General features: G+C 33.3%; 12 non-coding genes across 12 annotated transcripts; all 12 read left to right on the forward strand.

Moving 5' to 3' along the window:
• The first annotated feature begins 1,876 nt into the window (after nt 1-1,876).
• TRNAI-AAU (transfer RNA isoleucine (anticodon AAU)) lies at nt 1,877-1,950 on the forward strand. The gene has a single exon. It is a non-coding gene; the product is annotated as a tRNA-Ile (tRNA).
• Nucleotides 1,951-3,588: 1,638 nt separating this feature from the next.
• On the forward strand, nt 3,589-3,662 carry TRNAI-AAU (transfer RNA isoleucine (anticodon AAU)). The gene has a single exon. It is a non-coding gene; the product is annotated as a tRNA-Ile (tRNA).
• Nucleotides 3,663-4,185: 523 nt separating this feature from the next.
• TRNAI-AAU (transfer RNA isoleucine (anticodon AAU)) lies at nt 4,186-4,259 on the forward strand. Its single transcript has one exon. It is a non-coding gene; the product is annotated as a tRNA-Ile (tRNA).
• Nucleotides 4,260-5,638: 1,379 nt separating this feature from the next.
• TRNAI-AAU (transfer RNA isoleucine (anticodon AAU)) lies at nt 5,639-5,712 on the forward strand. The gene has a single exon. It is a non-coding gene; the product is annotated as a tRNA-Ile (tRNA).
• Nucleotides 5,713-6,235: 523 nt separating this feature from the next.
• On the forward strand, nt 6,236-6,309 carry TRNAI-AAU (transfer RNA isoleucine (anticodon AAU)). The gene has a single exon. It is a non-coding gene; the product is annotated as a tRNA-Ile (tRNA).
• Nucleotides 6,310-7,688: 1,379 nt separating this feature from the next.
• Nucleotides 7,689-7,762, forward strand: TRNAI-AAU (transfer RNA isoleucine (anticodon AAU)). Its single transcript has one exon. It is a non-coding gene; the product is annotated as a tRNA-Ile (tRNA).
• Nucleotides 7,763-11,185: 3,423 nt separating this feature from the next.
• TRNAI-AAU (transfer RNA isoleucine (anticodon AAU)) lies at nt 11,186-11,259 on the forward strand. The gene has a single exon. It is a non-coding gene; the product is annotated as a tRNA-Ile (tRNA).
• Nucleotides 11,260-11,782: 523 nt separating this feature from the next.
• Nucleotides 11,783-11,856, forward strand: TRNAI-AAU (transfer RNA isoleucine (anticodon AAU)). The gene has a single exon. It is a non-coding gene; the product is annotated as a tRNA-Ile (tRNA).
• Nucleotides 11,857-12,373: 517 nt separating this feature from the next.
• On the forward strand, nt 12,374-12,447 carry TRNAI-AAU (transfer RNA isoleucine (anticodon AAU)). Its single transcript has one exon. It is a non-coding gene; the product is annotated as a tRNA-Ile (tRNA).
• Nucleotides 12,448-17,052: 4,605 nt separating this feature from the next.
• Nucleotides 17,053-17,126, forward strand: TRNAI-AAU (transfer RNA isoleucine (anticodon AAU)). Its single transcript has one exon. It is a non-coding gene; the product is annotated as a tRNA-Ile (tRNA).
• A 782-nt stretch (nt 17,127-17,908) lies between these two features.
• TRNAI-AAU (transfer RNA isoleucine (anticodon AAU)) lies at nt 17,909-17,982 on the forward strand. The gene has a single exon. It is a non-coding gene; the product is annotated as a tRNA-Ile (tRNA).
• A 523-nt stretch (nt 17,983-18,505) lies between these two features.
• On the forward strand, nt 18,506-18,579 carry TRNAI-AAU (transfer RNA isoleucine (anticodon AAU)). Its single transcript has one exon. It is a non-coding gene; the product is annotated as a tRNA-Ile (tRNA).
• The last annotated feature ends 2,269 nt before the right edge of the window (nt 18,580-20,848 follow it).

The raw sequence follows: 20,848 nt of genomic DNA on the forward strand, positions 1-20,848 counted from the left end.
CAATGTGATATAGATGTGGAATTATATATTAATGTTAAAGTGCCTTGAACATCCATTAATGGTTCAAAGTTCTAACACTAAGTAATTAATCTCCCATTTATTACAAGTAATTTAGGAAAGTCTAGTTTTGATTTTTTGATAATGCTTAAAGACACCATGAATGTAAACAGCTGAATATAAGATTTCCATCTATCTCTGGTTAACAATCAGTAGCACTTCATCATCTGTTATTTCTTCACTAGTATGCTATAAAAATAGTAAGCCTATTATCTGATTCTGTTAGAACATGAAGTTAAAAATGCCAAGAACATACTTTCTACCACTCTCCAAGCAAACACTTAACGCTGCTTTAATGTTGAAATAAATGCATTTTCTTCTGTATCTTGTTTAAATTTATATTTCCTTTGAGCAGAAGCTGATAGAATGAGTAGATGAATTAATTTAATATAGATGATGAACTGTTATTTATTACTAAACCACATGGAAAATACATTAATGGTTCTAAGTTTTAACACTAAGATTGAAAATCTCATTTGTATTGATTTTTTTGTGATATTTGTTTCTTCATGTCGATAATATATAAATATACCTTATGGGTAAACAGCTGAAAATAAGCTTTCAAACTATCTGGGGTTCACTGACATTGGCAATTCTTCATATGCTTGTCCCCCAGCCCAGCACGAGCGGCGGCCTGTTAGCTCAGATGGTTAGAGCGTGGTGCTAATAACGCCAAGGTCACAGGTTCGATCCCTGTACAGGCCAAGTTTCTGTGTTAAATAAAAGAAGCTTTTTCTTCTGTCTCTTTGTTATCTGTATATCTCTTTGGAGCAAGAGCTGCTAGAATCATTAGTTGAATCAATTTGATATAGATGTGGAATTATATATTAATGTTAAAGTGCCTTGAACATCCATTAATGGTTGTAAGTTCTAACACTAAGTAACTAAAGCTCTCATTTATTACAAGCATTTTCTTCTGTCTGATGTTTATCTCTATATTTCCTTTGAGCAGGAGCTGATAGAATGAGTAGATGAATTAATTTAATATAGATGATGAACTGTTATTTATTGCTAAACCACATAGAACATACATTAATGGTTCTAAGTTTTAACACTAAGAATGAAAATCTCATTTGTATTGATTTTTTTGTGATATTTGTTTCTTCATGTCGATAATATATAAATATACCTTATGGGTAAACAGCTGAAAATAAGCTTTCAAACTATCTGGGGTTCACTGACATTAGCAGTTCTGCATATGCTTGTCCCCCAGCACAGAACGAACGGCAGCCTGTTAGCTCAGTTGGTTAGAGCGTGGTGCTAATAACGCCAAGGTCACAGGTTCGATCCCTGTACAGGCCAAGTTTCTGTGTTAAAAAAAAGATGCTTTTTCTTGTGTCTCTTTGTTAACTGTATATCTCTTTGGAGCAAGAGCTGCTAGTAGTTGAATCAATTTGATATAGATGTGGAATTATATATTAATGTTAAAGTGCCTTGAACATCCGTTAATGGTTGTAAGTTCTAACACTAAGTAACTAAATCTCTCATTTATTACAAGCATTTTCTTCTGTCTGATGTTTATCTCTATATTTCCTTTGAGCAGGAGCTGATAGAATGAGTAGATGAATTAATTTAATATAGATGATGAACTGTTATTTATTGCTAAACCACATGGAAAATACATTAATGGTTCTAAGTTTTAACACTAAGATTGAAAATCTCATTTGTATTGATTTTTTTGTGATATTTGTTTCTTCATGTCGATAATATATAAATATACCTTATGGGTAAACAGCTGAAAATAAGCTTTCAAACTATCTGGGGTTCACTGACATTCGCAATTCTTCATATGCTTGTCCCCCAGCCCAGCACGAACAGCGGCCTGTTAGCTCAGTTGGTTAGAGCGTGGTGCTAATAACGCCAAGGTCACAGGTTCGATCCCTGTACAGGCCAAGTTTCTGTGTTAAATAAAAGATGCTTTTTCTTCTGTCTCTTTGTTATCTGTATATCTCTTTGGAGCAAGAGCTGCTAGAATCATTAGTTGAATCAATTTGATATAGATGTGGAATTATATATTAATGTTAAAGTGCCTTGAACACCCATTAATGGTTCAAAGTTCTAACACTAAGTAATTAATCTCCCATTTATTACAAGTAATTTAGGAAAGTCTAGTTTTGATTTTTTGATAATGCTTAAAGACACCATGAATGTAAACAGCTGAATATAAGATTTCCATCTATCTCGGGTTAACAATCAGTAGCACTTCATCATCTGTTATTTCTTCAGTAGTATGCTATAAATATAGTAAGCCTATTATCTGATTCTGTTAGAACATGAAGTTAAAAATGGCAAGAACATACTTTCTACCACTCTCCAAGCAAACACTTAACGCTGCTTTAATGTTGAAATAGATGCATTTTCTTCTGTATCTTGTTTAAATCTATATTTCCTTTGAGCAGAAGCTGATAGAATGAGTAGATGAATTAATTTAATATAGATTATGAACTGTTATTTATTGCTAAACCACATGGAAAATACATTAATGGTTCTAAGTTTTAACACTAAGATTGAAAATCTCATTTGTATTGATTTTTTTGTGATATTTGTTTCTTCATGTCGATAATATATAAATATACCTTATGGGTAAACAGCTGAAAATAAGCTTTCAAACTATCTGGGGTTCACTGACATTGGCAATTCTTCATATGCTTGTCCCCCAGCCCAGCACGAGTGGCGGCCTGTTAGCTCAGATGGTTAGAGCGTGGTGCTAATAACGCCAAGGTCACAGGTTCGATCCCTGTACAGGCCAAGTTTCTGTGTTAAATAAAAGAAGCTTTTTCTTCTGTCTCTTTGTTATCTGTATATCTCTTTGGAGCAAGAGCTGCTAGAATCATTAGTTGAATCAATTTGATATAGATGTGGAATTATATATTAATGTTAAAGTGCCTTGAACACCCATTAATGGTTCAAAGTTCTAACACTAAGTAATTAATCTCCCATTTATTACAAGTAATTTAGGAAAGTCTAGTTTTGATTTTTTGATAATGCTTAAAGACACCATGAATGTAAACAGCTGAATATAAGATTTCCATCTATCTCGGGTTAACAATCAGTAGCACTTCATCATCTGTTATTTCTTCAGTAGTATGCTATAAATATAGTAAGCCTATTATCTGATTCTGTTAGAACATGAAGTTAAAAATGCCAAGAACATACTTTCTACCACTCTCCAAGCAAACACTTAACGCTGCTTTAATGTTGAAATAGATGCATTTTCTTCTGTATCTTATTTAAATCTATATTTCCTTTGAGCAGAAGCTGATAGAATGAGTAGATGAATTAATTTAATATAGATTATGAACTGTTATTTATTGCTAAACCACATGGAAAATACATTAATGGTTCTAAGTTTTAACACTAAGATTGAAAATCTCATTTGTATTGATTTTTTTGTGATATTTGTTTCTTCATGTCGATAATATATAAATATACCTTATGGGTAAACAGCTGAAAATAAGCTTTCAAACTATCTGGGGTTCACTGACATTAGCAATTCTTCATATGCTTGTCCCCCAGCCCAGCACGAGCGGCGGCCTGTTAGCTCAGTTGGTTAGAGCGTGGTGCTAATAACGCCAAGGTCACAGGTTCGATCCCTGTACAGGCCAAGTTTCTGTGTTAAATAAAAGATGCTTTTTCTTCTGTCTCTTTGTTATCTGTATATCTCTTTGGAGCAAGAGCTGCTAGAATCATTAGTTGAATCAATTTGATATAGATGTGGAATTATATATTAATGTTAAAGTGCCTTGAACATCCATTAATGGTTGTAAGTTCTAACACTAAGTAACTAAATCTCTCATTTATTACAAGCATTTTCTTCTGTCTGATGTTTATCTCTATATTTCCTTTGAGCAGGAGCTGATAGAATGAGTAGATGAATTAATTTAATATAGATGATGAACTGTTATTTATTGCTAAACCACATAGAACATACATTAATGGTTCTAAGTTTTAACACTAAGAATGAAAATCTCATTTGTATTGATTTTTTTGTGATATTTGTTTCTTCATGTCGATAATATATAAATATACCTTATGGGTAAACAGCTGAAAATAAGCTTTCAAACTATCTGGGGTTCACTGACATTAGCAATTCTTCATATGCTTGTCCCCCAGCACAGCACGAACGGCGGCCTGTTAGCTCAGTTGGTTAGAGCGTGGTGCTAATAACGCCAAGGTCACAGGTTCGATCCCTGTACAGGCCAAGTTTCTGTGTTAAAAAAAAGATGCTTTTTCTTGTGTCTCTTTGTTAACTGTATATCTCTTTGGAGCAAGAGCTGCTAGAATCATTAGTTGAATCAATTTGATATAGATGTGGAATTATATATTAATGTTAAAGTGCCTTGAACATCCATTAATGGTTGTAAGTTCTAACACTAAGTAACTAAATCTCTCATTTATTACAAGCATTTTCTTCTGTCTGATGTTTATCTCTATATTTCCTTTGAGCAGGAGCTGATAGAATGAGTAGATGAATTAATTTAATATAGATGATGAACTGTTATTTATTGCTAAACCACATAGAACATACATTAATGGTTCTAAGTTTTAACACTAAGAATGAAAATCTCATTTGTATTGATTTTTTTGTGATATTTGTTTCTTCATGTCGATAATATATAAATATACCTTATGGGTAAACAGCTGAAAATAAGCTTTCAAACTATCTGCGGTTCACTGACATTAGCAATTCTTCATATGCTTGTCCCCCAGCCCAGCACGAACAACGGCCTGTTAGCACAGTTGGTTAGAGCGTGGTGCTAATAACGCCAAGGTCACAGGTTCGATCCCTGTACAGGCCAAGTTTCTGTGTTCAATAAAAGATGCTTTTTCTTGTGTCTCTTTGTTATCTGTATATCTCTTTGGAGCAAGAGCTGCTAGAATGATTAGTTGAATCAATGTGATATAGATGTGGAATTATATATTAATGTTAAAGTGCCTTGAACATCCATTAATGGTTCAAAGTTCTAACACTAAGTAATTAATCTCCCATTTATTACAAGTAATTTAGGAAAGTCTAGTTTTGATTTTTTGATAATGCTTAAAGACACCATGAATGTAAACAGCTGAATATAAGATTTCCATCTATCTCTGGTTAACAATCAGTAGCACTTCATCATCTGTTATTTCTTCACTAGTATGCTATAAAAATAGTAAGCCTATTATCTGATTCTGTTAGAACATGAAGTTAAAAATGCCAAGAACATACTTTCTACCACTCTCCAAGCAAACACTTAACGCTGCTTTAATGTTGAAATAAATGCATTTTCTTCTGTATCTTGTTTAAATCTATATTTCCTTTGAGCAGAAGCTGATAGAATGAGTAGATGAATTAATTTAATATAGATGATGAACTGTTATTTATTACTAAACCACATGGAAAATACATTAATGGTTCTAAGTTTTAACACTAAGAATGAAAATCTCATTTGTATTGATTTTTTTGTGATATTTGTTTCTTCATGTCGATAATATATAAATATACCTTATGGGTAAACAGCTGAAAATAAGCTTTCAAACTATCTGGGGTTCACTGACATTACCACTTCTTCATATGCTTGTCCCCCAGCCCAGCACGAACAGCGGCCTGTTAGCTCAGTTGGTTAGAGCGTGGTGCTAATAACGCCAAGGTCACAGGTTCGATCCCTGTACAGGCCAAGTTTCTGTGTTAAATAAAAGATGCTTTTTCTTCTGTTTCTTTGTTATCTGTATATCTCTTTGGAGCAAGAGCTGCTAGAATCATTAGTTGAATCAATTTGATATAGATGTGGAATTATATATTAATGTTAAAGTGCCTTGAACATCCATTAATGGTTGTAAGTTCTAACACTAAGTAACTAAATCTCTCATTTATTACAAGCATTTTCTTCTGTCTGATGTTTATCTCTATATTTCCTTTGAGCAGAAGCTGATAGAATGAGTAGATGAATTAATTTAATATAGATGATAAACTGTTATTTATTGCTAAACCACATAGAAAATACATTAATGGTTCTAAGTTTTAACACTAAGAATGAAAATCTCATTTGTATTGATTTTTTTGTGATATTTGTTTCTTCATGTCGATAATATATACATATACCTTATGGGTAAACAGCTGAAAATAAGCTTTCAAACTATCTGGGGTTCACTGACATTGGCAATTCTTCATATGCTTGTCCCCCAGCCCAGCACGAACAGCGGCCTGTTAGCTCAGTTGGTTAGAGCGTGGTGCTAATAACGCCAAGGTCACAGGTTCGATCCCTGTACAGGCCAAGTTTCTGTGTTAAAAAAAAGATGCTTTTTCTTCTGTCTCTTTGATAACTGTATATCTCTTTGGAGCAAGAGCTGCTAGAATCATTAGTTGAATCAATTTGATATAGATGTGGAATTATATATTAATGTTAAAGTGCCTTGAACATCCATTAATGGTTGTAAGTTCTAACACTAAGTAACTAAATCTCTCATTTATTACAAGCATTTTCTTCTGTCTGATGTTTATCTCTATATTTCCTTTGAGCAGGAGCTGATAGAATGAGTAGATGAATTAATTTAATATAGATGATGAACTGTTATTTATTGCTAAACCACATAGAACATACATTAATGGTTCTAAGTTTTAACACTAAGAATGAAAATCTCATTTGTATTGATTTTTTTGTGATATTTGTTTCTTCATGTCGATAATATATAAATATACCTTATGGGTAAACAGCTGAAAATAAGCTTTCAAACTATCTGGGGTTCACTGACATTGGCAATTCTTCATATGCTTGTCCCCCAGCCCAGCACAAACAGCGGCCTGTTAGCTCAGTTGGTTAGAGCGTGGTGCTAATAACGCCAAGCTCACAGGTTCGATCCCTGTACAGGCCAAGTTTCTGTGTTAAAAAAAAGATGCTTTTTCTTGTGTCTCTTTGTTAACTGTATATCTCTTTGGAGCAAGAGCTGCTAGAATGATTAGTTGAATCAATTTGATATAGATGTGGAATTATATATCAATGTTAAAGTGCCTTGAACATCCATTAATGGTTCAAAGTTCTAACACTAAGTAATTAATCTCCCATTTATTACAAGTAATTTAGGAAAGTCTAGTTTTGATTTTTTGATAATGCTTAAAGACACCATGAATGTAAACAGCTGAATATAAGATTTCCATCTATCTCGGGTTAACAATCAGTAGCACTTCATCATCTGTTATTTCTTCAGTAGTATGCTATAAATATGGTAAGCCTATTATCTGATTCTGTTAGAACATGAAGTTAAAAATGCCAAGAACATACTTTCTACCACTCTCCAAGCAAACACTTAACGCTGCTTTAATGTTGAAATAAATGCATTTTCTTCTGTATCTTGTTTAAATCTATATTTCCTTTGAGCAGAAGCTGATAGAATGAGTAGATGAATTAATTTAATATAGATGATGAACTGTTATTTATTGCTAAACCACATGGAAAATACATTAATGGTTCTAAGTTTTAACACTAAGAATGAAAATCTCATTTGTATTGATTTTTTTGTGATATTTGTTTCTTCATGTCGATAATATATAAATATACCTTATGGGTAAACAGCTGAAAATAAGCTTTCAAACTATCTGGGGTTCACTGACATTAGCAGTTCTTCATATGCTTGTCCCCCAGCCCAGCACGAACAGCGGCCTGTTAGCTCAGTTGGTTAGAGCGTGGTGCTAATAACGCCAAGGTCACAGGTTCGATCCCTGTACAGGCCAAGTTTCTGTGTTAAATAAAAGATGCTTTTTCTTGTGTCTCTTTGTTAACTGTATATCTCTTTGGAGCAAGAGCTGCTAGAATCATTAGTTGAATCAATTTGATATAGATGTGGAATTATATATTAATGTTAAAGTGCCTTGAACATCCATTAATGGTTGTAAGTTCTAACACTAAGTAACTAAATCTCTCATTTATTACAAGCATTTTCTTCTGTCTGATGTTTATCTCTATATTTCCTTTGAGCAGGAGCTGATAGAATGAGTAGATGAATTAATTTAATATAGATGATGAACTGTTATTTATTGCTAAACCACATAGAACATACATTAATGGTTCTAAGTTTTAACACTAAGAATGAAAATCTCATTTGTATTGATTTTTTTGTGATATTTGTTTCTTCATGTCGATAATATATAAATATACCTTATGGGTAAACAGCTGAAAATAAGCTTTCAAACTATCTGGGGTTCACTGACATTAGCAATTCTTCATATGCTTGTCCCTCAGCCCAGCACAAACAGCGGCCTGTTAGCTCAGTTGGTTAGAGCGTGGTGCTAATAACGCCAAGCTCACAGGTTCGATCCCTGTACAGGCCAAGTTTCTGTGTTAAAAAAAAGATGCTTTTTCTTGTGTCTCTTTGTTAACTGTATATCTCTTTGGAGCAAGAGCTGCTAGAATCATTAGTTGAATCAATTTGATATAGATGTGGAATTATATATTAATGTTAAAGTGCCTTGAACATCCATTAATGGTTGTAAGTTCTAACACTAAGTAACTAAATCTCTCATTTATTACAAGCATTTTCTTCTTTCTGATGTTTAGCTCTATATTTCCTTTGAGCAGGAGCTGATAGAATGAGTAGATGAATTAATTTAATATAGATGATGAACTGTTATTTATTGCTAAACCACATAGAACATACATTAATGGTTCTAAGTTTTAACACTAAGAATGAAAATCTCATTTGTATTGATTTTTTTGTGATATTTGTTTCTTCATGTCGATAATATATAAATATACCTTATGGGTAAACAGCTGAAAATAAGCTTTCAAACTATCTGGGGTTCACTGACATTAGCAATTCTTCATATGCTTGTCCCCCAGCCCAGCACGAACGGCGGCCTGTTAGCACAGTTGGTTAGAGCGTGGTGCTAATAACGCCAAGGTCACAGGTTCGATCCCTGTACATGCCAAGTTTCTGTGTTAAATAAAAGATGCTTTTTCTTCTGTCTCTTTGTTATCTGTATATCTCTTTGGAGCAAGAGCTGCTAGAATCATTAGTTGAATCAATTTGATATAGATGTGGAATTATATATTAATGTTAAAGTGCCTTGAACATCCATTAATGGTTCAAAGTTCTAACACTAAGTAATTAATCTCCCATTTATTACAAGTAATTTAGGAAAGTCTAGTTTTGATTTTTTGATAATGCTTAAAGACACCATGAATGTAAACAGCTGAATATAAGATTTCCATCTATCTCGGGTTAACAATCAGTAGCACTTCATCATCTGTTATTTCTTCAGTAGTATGCTATAAATATAGTAAGCCTATTATCTGATTCTGTTAGAACATGAAGTTAAAAATGCCAAGAACATACTTTCTACCACTCTCCAAGCAAACACTTAACGCTGCTTTAATGTTGAAATAGATGCATTTTCTTCTGTATCTTGTTTAAATCTATATTTCCTTTGAGCAGAAGCTGATAGAATGAGTAGATGAATTAATTTAATATAGATTATGAACTGTTATTTATTGCTAAACCACATGGAAAATACATTAATGGTTCTAAGTTTTAACACTAAGATTGAAAATCTCATTTGTATTGATTTTTTTGTGATATTTGTTTCTTCATGTCGATAATATATAAATATACCTTATGGGTAAACAGCTGAAAATAAGCTTTCAAACTATCTGGGGTTCACTGACATTGGCAATTCTTCATATGCTTGTCCCCCAGCCCAGCACGAGCGGCGGCCTGTTAGCTCAGATGGTTAGAGCGTGGTGCTAATAACGCCAAGGTCACAGGTTCGATCCCTGTACAGGCCAAGTTTCTGTGTTAAATAAAAGAAGCTTTTTTTTCTGTCTCTTTGTTATCTGTATATCTCTTTGGAGCAAGAGCTGCTAGAATCATTAGTTGAATCAATTTGATATAGATGTGGAATTATATATTAATGTTAAAGTGCCTTGAACATCCATTAATGGTTGTAAGTTCTAACACTAAGTAACTAAATCTCTCATTTATTACAAGCATTTTCTTCTGTCTGATGTTTATCTCTATATTTCCTTTGAGCAGGAGCTGATAGAATGAGTAGATGAATTAATTTAATATAGATGATGAACTGTTATTTATTGCTAAACCACATAGAACATACATTAATGGTTCTAAGTTTTAACACTAAGAATGAAAATCTCATTTGTATTGATTTTTTTGTGATATTTGTTTCTTCATGTCGATAATATATAAATATACCTTATGGGTAAACAGCTGAAAATAAGCTTTCAAACTATCTGGGGTTCACTGACATTAGCAGTTCTGCATATGCTTGTCCCCCAGCACAGAACGAACGGCAGCCTGTTAGCTCAGTTGGTTAGAGCGTGGTGCTAATAACGCCAAGGTCACAGGTTCGATCCCTGTACAGGCCAAGTTTCTGTGTTAAAAAAAAGATGCTTTTTCTTGTGTCTCTTTGTTAACTGTATATCTCTTTGGAGCAAGAGCTGCTAGTAGTTGAATCAATTTGATATAGATGTGGAATTATATATTAATGTTAAAGTGCCTTGAACATCCATTAATGGTTCAAAGTTCTAACACTAAGTAATTAATCTCCCATTTATTACAAGTAATTTAGGAAAGTCTAGTTTTGATTTTTTGATAATGCTTAAAGACACCATGAATGTAAACAGCTGAATATAAGATTTCCATCTATCTCGGGTTAACAATCAGTAGCACTTCATCATCTGTTATTTCTTCAGTAGTATGCTATAAATATAGTAAGCCTATTATCTGATTCTGTTAGAACATGAAGTTAAAAATGCCAAGAACATACTTTCTACCACTCTCCAAGCAAACACTTAACGCTGCTTTAATGTTGAAATAGATGCATTTTCTTCTGTATCTTGTTTAAATCTATATTTCCTTTGAGCAGAAGCTGATAGAATGAGAAGATGAATTAATTTAATATAGATGATGAACTGTTATTTATTGCTAAACCACATGGAAAATACATTAATGGTTCTAAGTTTTAACACTAAGATTGAAAATCTCATTTGTATTGATTTTTTTGTGATATTTGTTTCTTCATGTCGATAATATATAAATATACCTTATGGGTAAACAGCTGAAAATAAGCTTTCAAACTATCTGGGGTTCACTGACATTAGCAATTCTTCATATGCTTGTCCCCCAGCCCAGCACGAGCGGCGGCCTGTTAGCTCAGTTGGTTAGAGCGTGGTGCTAATAACGCCAAGGTCACAGGTTCGATCCCTGTACAGGCCAAGTTTCTGTGTTAAATAAAAGATGCTTTTTCTTCTGTCTCTTTGTTATCTGTATATCTCTTTGGAGCAAGAGCTGCTAGAATCATTAGTTGAATCAATTTGATATAGATGTGGAATTATATATTAATGTTAAAGTGCCTTGAACATCCATTAATGGTTGTAAGTTCTAACACTAAGTAACTAAATCTCTCATTTATTACAAGCATTTTCTTCTGTCTGATGTTTATCTCTATATTTCCTTTGAGCAGGAGCTGATAGAATGAGTAGATGAATTAATTTAATATAGATGATGAACTGTTATTTATTGCTAAACCACATAGAACATACATTAATGGTTCTAAGTTTTAACACTAAGAATGAAAATCTCATTTGTATTGATTTTTTTGTGATATTTGTTTCTTCATGTCGATAATATATAAATATACCTTATGGGTAAACAGCTGAAAATAAGCTTTCAATCTATCTGGGGTTCACTGACATTAGCAGTTCTGCATATGCTTGTCCCCCAGCACAGCACGAACGGCGGCCTGTTAGCTCAGTTGGTTAGAGCGTGGTGCTAATAACGCCAAGGTCACAGGTTCGATCCCTGTACAGGCCAAGTTTCTGTGTTAAAAAAAAGATGCTTTTTCTTGTGTCTCTTTGTTAACTGTATATCTCTTTGGAGCAAGAGCTGCTAGTAGTTGAATCAATTTGATATAGATGTGGAATTATATATTAATGTTAAAGTGCCTTGAACATCCATTAATGGTTGTAAGTTCTAACACTAAGTAACTAAATCTCTCATTTATTACAAGCATTTTCTTCTGTCTGATGTTTATCTCTATATTTCCTTTGAGCAGGAGCTGATAGAATGAGTAGATGAATTAATTTAATATAGATGATGAACTGTTATTTATTGCTAAACCACATGGAAAATACATTAATGGTTCTAAGTTTTAACACTAAGATTGAAAATCTCATTTGTATTGATTTTTTTGTGATATTTGTTTCTTCATGTCGATAATATATAAATATACCTTATGGGTAAACAGCTGAAAATAAGCTTTCAAACTATCTGGGGTTCACTGACATTAGCAATTCTTCATATGCTTGTCCCCCAGCCCAGCACGAACGGCGGCCTGTTAGCTCAGTTGGTTAGAGCGTGGTGCTAATAACGCCAAGGTCACAGGTTCGATCCCTGTACAGGCCAAGTTTCTGTGTTCAATAAAAGATGCTTTTTCTTGTGTCTCTTTGTTATCTGTATATCTCTTTGGAGCAAGAGCTGCTAGAATGATTAGTTGAATCAATGTGATATAGATGTGGAATTATATATTAATGTTAAAGTGCCTTGAACATCCATTAATGGTTCAAAGTTCTAACACTAAGTAATTAATCTCCCATTTATTACAAGTAATTTAGGAAAGTCTAGTTTTGATTTTTTGATAATGCTTAAAGACACCATGAATGTAAACAGCTGAATATAAGATTTCCATCTATCTCTGGTTAACAATCAGTAGCACTTCATCATCTGTTATTTCTTCACTAGTATGCTATAAAAATAGTAAGCCTATTATCTGATTCTGTTAGAACATGAAGTTAAAAATGCCAAGAACATACTTTCTACCACTCTCCAAGCAAACACTTAACGCTGCTTTAATGTTGAAATAAATGCATTTTCTTCTGTATCTTGTTTAAATTTATATTTCCTTTGAGCAGAAGCTGATAGAATGAGTAGATGAATTAATTTAATATAGATGATGAACTGTTATTTATTACTAAACCACATGGAAAATACATTAATGGTTCTAAGTTTTAACACTAAGATTGAAAATCTCATTTGTATTGATTTTTTTGTGATATTTGTTTCTTCATGTCGATAATATATAAATATACCTTATGGGTAAACAGCTGAAAATAAGCTTTCAAACTATCTGGGGTTCACTGACATTGGCAATTCTTCATATGCTTGTCCCCCAGCCCAGCACGAGCGGCGGCCTGTTAGCTCAGATGGTTAGAGCGTGGTGCTAATAACGCCAAGGTCACAGGTTCGATCCCTGTACAGGCCAAGTTTCTGTGTTAAATAAAAGAAGCTTTTTCTTCTGTCTCTTTGTTATCTGTATATCTCTTTGGAGCAAGAGCTGCTAGAATCATTAGTTGAATCAATTTGATATAGATGTGGAATTATATATTAATGTTAAAGTGCCTTGAACATCCATTAATGGTTGTAAGTTCTAACACTAAGTAACTAAATCTCTCATTTATTACAAGCATTTTCTTCTGTCTGATGTTTATCTCTATATTTCCTTTGAGCAGGAGCTGATAGAATGAGTAGATGAATTAATTTAATATAGATGATGAACTGTTATTTATTGCTAAACCACATAGAACATACATTAATGGTTCTAAGTTTTAACACTAAGAATGAAAATCTCATTTGTATTGATTTTTTTGTGATATTTGTTTCTTCATGTCGATAATATATAAATATACCTTATGGGTAAACAGCTGAAAATAAGCTTTCAAACTATCTGGGGTTCACTGACATTAGCAGTTCTGCATATGCTTGTCCCCCAGCACAGAACGAACGGCAGCCTGTTAGCTCAGTTGGTTAGAGTGTGGTGCTAATAACGCCAAGGTCACAGGTTCGATCCCTGTACAGGCCAAGTTTCTGTGTTAAAAAAAAGATGCTTTTTCTTGTGTCTCTTTGTTAACTGTATATCTCTTTGGAGCAAGAGCTGCTAGTAGTTGAATCAATTTGATATAGATGTGGAATTATATATTAATGTTAAAGTGCCTTGAACATCCATTAATGGTTGTAAGTTCTAACACTAAGTAACTAAATCTCTCATTTATTACAAGCATTTTCTTCTGTCTGATGTTTATCTCTATATTTCCTTTGAGCAGGAGCTGATAGAATGAGTAGATGAATTAATTTAATATAGATGATGAACTGTTATTTATTGCTAAACCACATAGAACATACATTAATGGTTCTAAGTTTTAACACTAAGAATGAAAATCTCATTTGTATTGATTTTTTTGTGATATTTGTTTCTTCATGTCGATAATATATAAATATACCTTATGGGTAAACAGCTGAAAATAAGCTTTCAAACTATCTGGGGTTCACTGACATTAGCAGTTCTGCATATGCTTGTCCCCCAGCACAGAACGAACGGCAGCCTGTTAGCTCAGTTGGTTAGAGCGTGGTGCTAATAACGCCAAGGTCACAGGTTCGATCCCTGTACAGGCCAAGTTTCTGTGTTAAAAAAAAGATGCTTTTTCTTGTGTCTCTTTGTTAACTGTATATCTCTTTGGAGCAAGAGCTGCTAGTAGTTGAATCAATTTGATATAGATGTGGAATTATATATTAATGTTAAAGTGCCTTGAACATCCATTAATGGTTGTAAGTTCTAACACTAAGTAACTAAATCTCTCATTTATTACAAGCATTTTCTTCTGTCTGATGTTTATCTCTATATTTCCTTTGAGCAGGAGCTGATAGAATGAGTAGATGAATTAATTTAATATAGATGATGAACTGTTATTTATTGCTAAACCACATGGAAAATACATTAATGGTTCTAAGTTTTAACACTAAGATTGAAAATCTCATTTGTATTGATTTTTTTGTGATATTTGTTTCTTCATGTCGATAATATATAAATATACCTTATGGGTAAACAGCTGAAAATAAGCTTTCAAACTATCTGGGGTTCACTGACATTCGCAATTCTTCATATGCTTGTCCCCCAGCCCAGCACGAACAGCAGCCTGTTAGCTCAGTTGGTTAGAGCGTGGTGCTAATAACGCCAAGGTCACAGGTTCGATCCCTGTACAGGCCAAGTTTCTGTGTTAAATAAAAGATGCTTTTTCTTCTGTCTCTTTGTTATCTGTATATCTCTTTGGAGCAAGAGCTGCTAGAATCATTAGTTGAATCAATTTGATATAGATGTGGAATTATATATTAATGTTAAAGTGCCTTGAACACCCATTAATGGTTCAAAGTTCTAACACTAAGTAATTAATCTCCCATTTATTACAAGTAATTTAGGAAAGTCTAGTTTTGATTTTTTGATAATGCTTAAAGACACCATGAATGTAAACAGCTGAATATAAGATTTCCATCTATCTCGGGTTAACAATCAGTAGCACTTCATCATCTGTTATTTCTTCAGTAGTATGCTATAAATATAGTAAGCCTATTATCTGATTCTGTTAGAACATGAAGTTAAAAATGGCAAGAACATACTTTCTACCACTCTCCAAGCAAACACTTAACGCTGCTTTAATGTTGAAATAGATGCATTTTCTTCTGTATCTTGTTTAAATCTATATTTCCTTTGAGCAGAAGCTGATAGAATGAGTAGATGAATTAATTTAATATAGATTATGAACTGTTATTTATTGCTAAACCACATGGAAAATACATTAATGGTTCTAAGTTTTAACACTAAGATTGAAAATCTCATTTGTATTGATTTTTTTGTGATATTTGTTTCTTCATGTCGATAATATATAAATATACCTTATGGGTAAACAGCTGAAAATAAGCTTTCAAACTATCTGGGGTTCACTGACATTGGCAATTCTTCATATGCTTGTCCCCCAGCCCAGCACGAGTGGCGGCCTGTTAGCTCAGATGGTTAGAGCGTGGTGCTAATAACGCCAAGGTCACAGGTTCGATCCCTGTACAGGCCAAGTTTCTGTGTTAAATAAAAGAAGCTTTTTCTTCTGTCTCTTTGTTATCTGTATATCTCTTTGGAGCAAGAGCTGCTAGAATCATTAGTTGAATCAATTTGATATAGATGTGGAATTATATATTAATGTTAAAGTGCCTTGAACATCCATTAATGGTTGTAAGTTCTAACACTAAGTAACTAAATCTCTCATTTATTACAAGCATTTTCTTCTGTCTGATGTTTATCTCTATATTTCCTTTGAGCAGGAGCTGATAGAATGAGTAGATGAATTAATTTAATATAGATGATGAACTGTTATTTATTGCTAAACCACATAGAACATACATTAATGGTTCTAAGTTTTAACACTAAGAATGAAAATCTCATTTGTATTGATTTTTTTGTGATATTTGTTTCTTCATGTCGATAATATATAAATATACCTTATGGGTAAACAGCTGAAAATAAGCTTTCAAACTATCTGGGGTTCACTGACATTAGCAGTTCTGCATATGCTTGTCCCCCAGCACAGAACGAACGGCAGCCTGTTAGCTCAGTTGGTTAGAGCGTGGTGCTAATAACGCCAAGGTCACAGGTTCGATCCCTGTACAGGCCAAGTTTCTGTGTTAAAAAAAAGATGCTTTTTCTTGTGTCTCTTTGTTAACTGTATATCTCTTTGGAGCAAGAGCTGCTAGTAGTTGAATCAATTTGATATAGATGTGGAATTATATATTAATGTTAAAGTGCCTTGAACATCCATTAATGGTTGTAAGTTCTAACACTAAGTAACTAAATCTCTCATTTATTACAAGCATTTTCTTCTGTCTGATGTTTATCTCTATATTTCCTTTGAGCAGGAGCTGATAGAATGAGTAGATGAATTAATTTAATATAGATGATGAACTGTTATTTATTGCTAAACCACATGGAAAATACATTAATGGTTCTAAGTTTTAACACTAAGATTGAAAATCTCATTTGTATTGATTTTTTTGTGATATTTGTTTCTTCATGTCGATAATATATAAATATACCTTATGGGTAAACAGCTGAAAATAAGCTTTCAAACTATCTGGGGTTCACTGACATTCGCAATTCTTCATATGCATGTCCCCCAGCCCAGCACGAACAGCGGCCTGTTAGCTCAGTTGGTTAGAGCGTGGTGCTAATAACGCCAAGGTCACAGGTTCGATCCCTGTACAGGCCAAGTTTCTGTGTTAAATAAAAGATGCTTTTTCTTCTGTCTCTTTGTTATCTGTATATCTCTTTGGAGCAAGAGCTGCTAGAATCATTAGTTGAATCAATTTGATATAGATGTGGAATTATATATTAATGTTAAAGTGCCTTGAACACCCATTAATGGTTCAAAGTTCTAACACTAAGTAATTAATCTCTCATTTATTACAAGTAATTTAGGAAAGTCTAGTTTTGATTTTTTGATAATGCTTAAAGACACCATGAATGTAAACAGCTGAATATAAGATTTCCATCTATCTCGGGTTAACAATCAGTAGCACTTCATCATCTGTTATTTCTTCAGTAGTATGCTATAAATATAGTAAGCCTATTATCTGATTCTGTTAGAACATGAAGTTAAAAATGCCAAGAACATACTTTCTACCACTCTCCAAGCAAACACTTAACGCTGCTTTAATGTTGAAATAGATGCATTTTCTTCTGTATCTTGTTTAAATCTATATTTCCTTTGAGCAGAAGCTGATAGAATGAGTAGATGAATTAATTTAATATAGATTATGAACTGTTATTTATTGCTAAACCACATGGAAAATACATTAATGGTTCTAAGTTTTAACACTAAGATTGAAAATCTCATTTGTATTGATTTTTTTGTGATATTTGTTTCTTCATGTCGATAATATATAAATATACCTTATGGGTAAACAGCTGAAAATAAGCTTTCAAACTATCTGGGGTTCACTGACATTAGCAATTCTTCATATGCTTGTCCCCCAGCCCAGCACGAGCGGCGGCCTGTTAGCTCAGTTGGTTAGAGCGTGGTGCTAATAACGCCAAGGTCACAGGTTCGATCCCTGTACAGGCCAAGTTTCTGTGTTAAATAAAAGATGCTTTTTCTTCTGTCTCTTTGTTATCTGTATATCTCTTTGGAGCAAGAGCTGCTAGAATCATTAGTTGAATCAATTTGATATAGATGTGGAATTATATATTAATGTTAAAGTGCCTTGAACATCCATTAATGGTTGTAAGTTCTAACACTAAGTAACTAAATCTCTCATTTATTACAAGCATTTTCTTCTGTCTGATGTTTATCTCTATATTTCCTTTGAGCAGGAGCTGATAGAATGAGTAGATGAATTAATTTAATATAGATGATGAACTGTTATTTATTGCTAAACCACATAGAACATACATTAATGGTTCTAAGTTTTAACACTAAGAATGAAAATCTCATTTGTATTGATTTTTTTGTGATATTTGTTTCTTCATGTCGATAATATATAAATATACCTTATGGGTAAACAGCTGAAAATAAGCTTTCAAACTATCTGGGGTTCACTGACATTAGCAATTCTTCATATGCTTGTCCCCCAGCCCAGCACGAACGGCGGCCTGTTAGCTCAGTTGGTTAGAGCGTGGTGCTAATAACGCCAAGGTCACAGGTTCGATCCCTGTACAGGCCAAGTTTCTGTGTTAAAAAAAAGATGCTTTTTCTTGTGTCTCTTTGTTAACTGTATATCTCTTTGGAGCAAGAGCTGCTAGAATCATTAGTTGAATCAATTTGATATAGATGTGGAATTATATATTAATGTTAAAGTGCCTTGAACATCCATTAATGGTTGTAAGTTCTAACACTAAGTAACTAAATCTCTCATTTATTACAAGCATTTTCTTCTGTCTGATGTTTATCTCTATATTTCCTTTGAGCAGGAGCTGATAGAATGAGTAGATGAATTAATTTAATATAGATGATGAACTGTTATTTATTGCTAAACCACATAGAACATACATTAATGGTTCTAAGTTTTAACACTAAGAATGAAAATCTCATTTGTATTGATTTTTTTGTGATATTTGTTTCTTCATGTCGATAATATATAAATATACCTTATGGGTAAACAGCTGAAAATAAGCTTTCAAACTATCTGCGGTTCACTGACATTAGCAATTCTTCATATGCTTGTCCCCCAGCCCAGCACGAACAACGGCCTGTTAGCACAGTTGGTTAGAGCGTGGTGCTAATAACGCCAAGGTCACAGGTTCGATCCCTGTACAGGCCAAGTTTCTGTGTTAAATAAAAGATGCTTTTTCTTCTGTCTCTTTGTTATCTGTATATCTCTTTGGAGCAAGAGCTGCTAGAATCATTAGTTGAATCAATTTGATATAGATGTGGAATTATATATTAATGTTAAAGTGCCTTGAACATCCATTAATGGTTCAAAGTTCTAACACTAAGTAATTAATCTCCCATTTATTACAAGTAATTTAGGAAAGTCTAGTTTTGATTTTTTGATAATGCTTAAAGACACCATGAATGTAAACAGCTGAATATAAGATTTCCATCTATCTCGGGTTAACAATCAGTAGCACTTCATCATCTGTTATTTCTTCAGTAGTATGCTATAAATATAGTAAGCCTATTATCTGATTCTGTTAGAACATGAAGTTAAAAATGGCAAGAACATACTTTCTACCACTCTCCAAGCAAACACTTAACGCTGCTTTAATGTTGAAATAGATGCATTTTCTTCTGTATCTTGTTTAAATCTATATTTCCTTTGAGCAGAAGCTGATAGAATGAGTAGATGAATTAATTTAATATAGATTATGAACTGTTATTTATTGCTAAACCACATGGAAAATACATTAATGGTTCCAAGTTTTAACACTAAGATTGAAAATCTCATTTGTATTGATTTTTTTGTGATATTTGTTTCTTCATGTCGATAATATATAAATATACCTTATGGGTAAACAGCTGAAAATAAGCTTTCAAACTATCTGGGGTTCACTGACATTGGCAATTCTTCATATGCTTGTCCCCCAGCCCAGCACGAGTGGCGGCCTGTTAGCTCAGATGGTTAGAGCGTGGTGCTAATAACGCCAAGGTCACAGGTTCGATCCCTGTACAGGCCAAGTTTCTGTGTTAAATAAAAGAAGCTTTTTCTTCTGTCTCTTTGTTATCTGTATATCTCTTTGGAGCAAGAGCTGCTAGAATCATTAGTTGAATCAATTTGATATAGATGTGGAATTATATATTAATGTTAAAGTGCCTTGAACATCCATTAATGGTTGTAAGTTCTAACACTAAGTAACTAAATCTCTCATTTATTACAAGCATTTTCTTCTGTCTGATGTTTATCTCTATATTTCCTTTGAGCAGGAGCTGATAGAATGAGTAGATGAATTAATTTAATATAGATGATGAACTGTTATTTATTGCTAAACCACATAGAACATACATTAATGGTTCTAAGTTTTAACACTAAGAATGAAAATCTCATTTGTATTGATTTTTTTGTGATATTTGTTTCTTCATGTCGATAATATATAAATATACCTTATGGGTAAACAGCTGAAAATAAGCTTTCAAACTATCTGGGGTTCACTGACATTAGCAGTTCTGCATATGCTTGTCCCCCAGCACAGAACAAACGGCAGCCTGTTAGCTCAGTTGGTTAGAGCGTGGTGCTAATAACGCCAAGGTCACAGGTTCGATCCCTGTACAGGCCAAGTTTCTGTGTTAAAAAAAAGATGTTTTTTCTTGTGTCTCTTTGTTAACTGTATATCTCTTTGGAGCAAGAGCTGCTAGTAGTTGAATCAATTTGATATAGATGTGGAATTATATATTAATGTTAAAGTGCCTTGAACATCCATTAATGGTTGTAAGTTCTAACACTAAGTAACTAAATCTCTCATTTATTACAAGCATTTTCTTCTGTCTGATGTTTA

The sequence above is a fragment of the Triturus cristatus genome, chromosome 5_1 (genome assembly GCF_964204655.1).
Source record: "Triturus cristatus chromosome 5_1, aTriCri1.1, whole genome shotgun sequence".
Lineage (NCBI taxonomy): Eukaryota > Metazoa > Chordata > Amphibia > Caudata > Salamandridae > Triturus > Triturus cristatus.